Here is a 6,765-nt window from a genome sequence, read left to right as displayed (position 1 = left end):
ACGAAGCTAAAATCCAGTTGGAACGAATGACTAGGGGGGAGTAATCCAGAGCTTATGTTTCTTTGCACCTTAATTTTTTCCCCATATCCAAAATGGCACGTCGGAGAGTGGTTCTATTATAAACATGCCTTCACCTGATGAAGTTGAGAGTTTCAAAGCAGACAGCTTCAGATTGCATATGCAGATCATCTCACTTCATACCCATAGCTCACACTTCCCCACTTCCGCCCAAAGTCAAGGCCTAAAACAGAGTCAGCATTATTTACTGGTGCCATGCCTGCAGAGGCCTCCCTAGAAGCGTTTGGAGCCGGGGCCTTCTACCCGCTGCAGGCGTATCCCAAACCACCAAATATGAGGCAGCCACACTGTTGACAACTTCTACAGGCTCTCTGCCAGAAACTTTTGGAACTGAGTTTTAATGAACTATGGAAAAGAAGAATAAAGCATGATGCTGCCCTCTCCTTTCCATCAGACAGCAAACACAGGACCCAGGGAAGCTGCCTCAATTGCCCGAAACAAGAGTCAGGTCCAGTCATCTGAGTTCATCTACTGTATTTGGAATTTTGCAAAGTCTGGCTATTTCTGGTTACTGGTTACCTATTTCGGCTCAATTTCTCATTTCAGGTCCTGTCCCTTCACGTTCAGCTCTGTGAGGATAGAGTTTTCAGACAAATTATTCTTTTCTGGTTATTCACTCCGTAAGGCCAATTTGCCTCAAGTGCTCTATTTTATAACGCTACTAATTCCAAGTCTTCGGCACTGTGGGCTCTTTCACTTTCATCTGAGGCCATGTACTCAGTATCCAATTTGAGTTTTCAAAGAGGTCAGGCACTGTCTTCTGTGGGCAAGTTCACTGAACATCCGTCTATGTGACTATTAGAAAGAGCAGGCAGCACTGCTCACAGACATCCTCCACTTGGGCTATCTACTGCAAATACCCCAGATTGCCAGCAGAGCAGCTTTTCTTTCTTGGCTTTTGGTAACAGTCCTAGTTTTTCAATTCCTGTTTTGCTTTTGAGTACTTGATCTCCAGCTGGGAACAACCATGGAGGGAACACAATTCACACCAAGAACCTTTTCTTTTTCAAGAAAAGAAAACTTGGCTTCTTAGTTGTACAAGGAAGGTAACCGATCTCAGATGATTTGTCAATGTTTCTTTAAGTGGCATTTTTCACTACAAGCCCCATTCCTGTAGCATAAGCTAAAAAATTCCCCATGGAGTTACCTCCACAAACAAACACACTTCAGTACGTAGCCCTTTGCCAGGGTCATTGGAACTAAAATGAACAACAAAAAAATTTTACCCACTCTTATTTCTGATGGTGACCTAATGTTACCCTTGAAATGTGGAAGGAGCAAAACCCCAGGGCATAACCTTAGTTGGTTATGGACCTTCCCCTTGGTTAGAGTCCTCTTTTATTTTCAATTGCTGAATTTTTACAGCTACATAACAAAAAGCTTTATTGTTAAAGACCATGTTGATTGTTTTCACTTTTAATTATAACGAGTATACCTTTGTCTTTGCAGCATAGGGAAGGGGAGAGTAAAAGAGCATTAAATAGGTATATTAAGTGTTTTATTTTTATTATCAGTATTTTGGATTATGACACTTGACATACAGAAATTTGACTATATTAGAGCATCCAGAAACAAAGCTTAAATAGTGAAGTTTTAGTAGAAAAAAATCAGATCTTGGTCACTATATAACAGATTTGTGCATCCCTTGCCCCTGAATCCCTTGCCATCAGTCCTAATACACTGTTCGCAGTCCACTCAGAGGCTACTGTCTAAACAAGATTGACTATTACAAAGGGAGGAACAGAAAGTGTCCCCTGTAATGTCACCAATTTTTTTTTTTTTCATTCTGAGAATCCTTCCCCAGGCACAAGCACAGTTTTAGAGGCAGAAAGGTAACCATATTTTTATGACAGTTTTTTTTTTTTTTCCCTTGGTCTGAGGTTGGAGCACAAGAACAAAATAACTCTTTTTGTTCATTGTACCAAGAAATTCCCTCCTGGATCTATCAAGTGTGACTGTTCACCTAGCAAATAGCTTGGACATATCCAGACATAAACACCATATGAATAAAACATGTTGCAATTGTTGGATATAGTTATGTTTTTACAAAGGCAAGGTGTTCTGCTCTACGCTATCTGCAGAAGTTCACAGTATTCATTCTCGACTGACACTTTATCTTATTAACTGAATAAAAATACTTTTAATTATCTCAGTTAACTCTGTTTATTGTGACAGTATATACATCATTAATTTGGAGAATTTTTTTCAATGATTACTGTAACATAATGGCATGTCTAAGTTGAGTTCTGAATTAGTTTTTTAAAAAGGTTGAATATTTGGTTTCCACATTTCAACTTAGACATTTATTTATATATTTTCTTTTCTGTTAACTTTAAATGAAGACCTTTAAAATGAAGACTGGAGAGAAGGATTATTAATTAGTTATATCTTGATGTTTTACTAAAAATCAAAAGTCCCACAAAATAAGCAATTCTGTCTAATCTTTTTTTTTTTCTTTTTGCTGTACCATGTCTAAAGAAACAATTATCCCTAAAATAAAATTAATCTAGACCACACGGTGATGTGTAGGCTGAGATCAGCACCTTGATTTTCTTCTACAGGCTAAAGAAGCTGCCCGAGCACATCACCATTTATGAGTGGACCGCCAAAGCCCAGCACAGTTGTGGACGTTTTTTTTTTTTTAATGTCTGCCTTCAAACCACCTGCAGTGCCTTTAGTACCTCATTGCCCTGGGCACTGACCCAGTGGAGATTTCCCTATTCACCAAGAATCTAAAGCAATTTGCACTTATTGACACCATAGCAACTAATTGGTCTTCATGACCTGCAAACTTTCAGGAAGGTCAATTTAAACCACCTTTGTTGTGTCAGGGATCAATGTAAAATTCCTCAAATCAGATGCACTTCTGCTCTCTAATCCCACTGAAAAGTTGTCTGAAGTTTTATTAGTTGCCTCAATGAGAAAGCTTCATACTTATCCAGTCTGAGGTTTAAAGACTGATATAACACCATTTTGTGACCCCTATGAAAAGATTAAATAAAATATACCAATATATCTTATAGAAAGATCATTAAATTATATTGAATTCTTTCTATAAATTAGGTCTGGTGCTAGGTGAGGGGTGAGTGTGTGTGTGTTGTGGCTTTTTGGTTGTTGTTGTTTTTGCATTTAACCTTCATCGTACGAGATTAAACCACAGTAGCAGTGTATGAAATAGTTAAGGAAACTGACTTTAAAGTCAGACTCTCTGGGTGCGCATCCCTGCTCCTCAGTTAACCAGGTGTATGACCTTAAGCAAGTTACATAGCTTCTCTATGCCTTAGCTTCTTTGTCTGAAAAAAAGGAGATAATAACGTAGGATTGTTTTGGAGATTTAATTAACGAATATGTATAAAATGCTTAGAACTTTACCAGGTAGATAGTACTTAACAATAAACATTAGCTGTTACTATTCTTACCCTTGTCCTGTACTCTAAGATTCAGAAGCCAAAGTCTGAAAGAGGTAGAGCCAGCTTTTGAGACTAGAAATGTTTTGCACTATGGAAGTAATTCCCAACAAGTTGTATAAGCACCATTTTGGTAGTACAGGAAATAATTGTGGGTGGTACATGGACAGTACTTTATTTTATTATAATGTATTTTCATGCAAAAGTGAAAAATGTAACATGTATAACTACCATATGAAATACATAGTTTCATGGATATTATTGCTTAGGTTGAAGTCAAGTAAGATTCAATTAAAAGAAAAATATCATGTAAATTTTAGTACAAAAAATACACAAACATGGCCCAAAAAATTAAGTAGTTTGTACGTGAATATCTAAAGTTTGGGCACATCCTACTATAATATACTGCCTCCTTAGTCTATGTTCCTTGGAAACAATAGTTTTCTGAATCCAAGTTAAGTACTGCTATGAAAATCAAGTACCTGTGCCCCATCTCTATTTTCTGAGTTTAACCAATTAATGAAACTAAAATTATATACCTATGATATACCCAGAAATCTGCTTTATATTAATATGAGACAAGAACTCTGTCTTTGAGTAGAAATAATTTCATTGCGGAGAAAAATCCAAAAGATATGAAAGAGAACTCAAAAACTCACTAACCTCTGTGGAACTTTATAAGCAGATATTCAAGTATATAAGTTCAGGGTAAGAAGAAATTAGTGTGCACTGGGGTAATTGGAAAAGGATTCATGTGAACATGGAAGCAGAGCAGGGCTTATATAGGCTTTAAAATCTGTGAACGGAAAGAGAAGCCTTCTACATGTTTGGAAGTACTGAGAAGTTCATCAGAATCCACAATGGAAGTTTGAAAAAATAAAAATGTCAAGGTTGTACTGCAGACTTTTACATCAGATCCTCCAAAGAAGTGGGGCAGGGTGCTATGTCTTTTTACCCTATGTCCTGTAGATTTTGTTGTATACATAGATAGATGTGTCCTTTGTGGGTATCCCTGCTTTCTGAAGGCTAGAGAGCTTTCCTCTCTTTCGCCATCTAGTAGAGTAGCTGCTACCTACAAGGCCTGAAGAGGAAGGGGACACTGGGCTTTAGGGTAAAGTCCATGTTTCTTGCTCTTTGTCTGACTGTTTCTTGGAGAATTCTCAGTGTGCTCTGATTTGTGTGGTAAGCAGAATTCCAAGATGGTTCTAGGATCTCCATGCCCTGATTTGATGAACTGTCTCTGCCCTTGAGTGTGCACAGGATTCTGAAAAGCAACTAGCAAATAGAATATGTAAACTTGATGTCATGCCACTCCTACCAAAGATTCTGTTTTAGCAGACTAGAAAAAGATTTTCCTGCTAACATGGAAGAAGCTAACAGCCATGGTATAAACTCCCTATGGAAAAAGCCATGTGGCAGGGAACTGCAGGTGGCATCTAAGGTCTGAGGGTACCACACTAACAGCTAGTGAGAGGCCAGGGCCCTTAGTCTTACAGCTGCAAGGAAATGAATGTTTCCAATAATCTAAATGAGGTTGGAAGGAGATTCTTTTTTAGTTGAGCCCCCAAATGAGAACACAGCCTAGCAAACACTCAGATTACAGCCTTGTGAGACACTAAGAAGAGGACTCCAGTAAGCCATACCTGGACACTTAATCAACAGATAATCTACAGACATGGGAGATAATCGATGTCAGTACTGTTTTAAGCCTCAAAGTTTACAATAATTTGTTATGCAGCAATAGGAAATTAATAATCTGACTTTAGCCTAAACAAATGAAGGGACAAAATTACACTGGTATCTGGATCAAAGACACAGCTTGACTCCCTCACTTCTTCCTCTGCAACTAACTGTAGTTTACTGTGCATTTACATTTTTTTGCTGGTGAGTTCCAAGAATGAGTAGTTCTACCATAAGTCAAAAGCCTCTCCCTCTTCAAGTACCATTTTAAATCTCATCCCACTCCCAATATGCAAATGAATCTTAAAAAGTAGAGGGACACAAATTTAGATAGATAAAAATTTTTAATTATAACTTTTTATTATTATTACAGAACTAGTAACATGTTCATCTCAAGAAGTAAATAATAACTGGAGAAGAGTCATCGAAAACAACAGCACGAAAAATGACCACTGTTAATACTGTCCAACATTCCACTGATCTTTTTATATACATATATACTCAAAATATGGCACCATGTATCTTTTAGAACCAGCATTTTTTTTTTTTTTTTTTTGGCTGTTCCACGTAGCATGTGGGATCTTAGTCCCCCAACCAGGGATCGAACCTGTGGCCCTTGCAATGGAAGCATGGAATCTTAACCCCTGGACTGCCAGGGAAGTCCCAGAACCAGCATTTTTGAATTAACAATATACCAAGCATTTTTCCCAAGCGATTTAATGATATTGGATATCATTATTAGTTTTATACTGTCTCTGATATAATATCCCATTGTACATATTTGATTTAATTTATTTAATTGGTCTGGATAAAGCTAGAATTGGAAGGGATTTAAAATTTTTTCCAACAAGTTAGGCTTTGGGATACCTTAAAAGGGCATCAGTTTTGCTCTGAACCACCTCAGGGTTGTCAGACTTTAACGGGTATCACTTGGTGATCATGTTAAAATGCAGATTGTAATTCAGAATCACAATCAGGTCTGGGATGGGGCCAAAATTCTTATTTCTACCAAGCTTGTAGCTTATACTGATGCTCCTGTTCCTTGGACTACATTTTGAGAAGTAAGGGACTATATAAGAGCGAGACTGGAATCAACAGAACTAACTTGGGAATTAAAGGCCTGGCCCAGGGCAGACACAGAGGCAATGGACAATAAAGAAAGTTGATGAATACTTCAAAAGAACAAACAGTAGAACCTCATGGCAGATTGAATCTAGAGCATAAGTGTGATAGAAGAATTAAAATTGTCTGTTTCCTAAACACTTCCAGATTAGTGATACTATTGACAGAAATGAAGTCAATTTCCAATGAGGTTGATTTTAGCCATCTTGATTTTGTTGTGAGAGTAGGTTATTGTTGTGGGTTGTTTTGTGTCCTTTAAAAAGATATGTTGAGGTTCTAACCCCAGGTACCTGTGAAAGAGATCTGTCTTATTTGGAAATAGGGTCTTTGCAGATTGATTAATCAAGTTGAGAGGCCGTCATACTGGATTAGGGTGGGCCTAACTCCAGTGACTGGTATCTTTCTAAGGAGAGGGAGATTTGAAGACATGGAAATACACAGAGAGAGTAGACCATGTGATGACAGAATCAAAGATTGG

The sequence above is a fragment of the Monodon monoceros genome, unplaced genomic scaffold (genome assembly GCF_005190385.1).
Source record: "Monodon monoceros isolate NGI ecotype Baffin Bay Population unplaced genomic scaffold, NGI_Narwhal_1 Super_Scaffold_18, whole genome shotgun sequence".
NCBI classification, from domain to species: domain Eukaryota; kingdom Metazoa; phylum Chordata; class Mammalia; order Artiodactyla; family Monodontidae; genus Monodon; species Monodon monoceros.
This window is presented reverse-complemented; position numbering follows the sequence as displayed.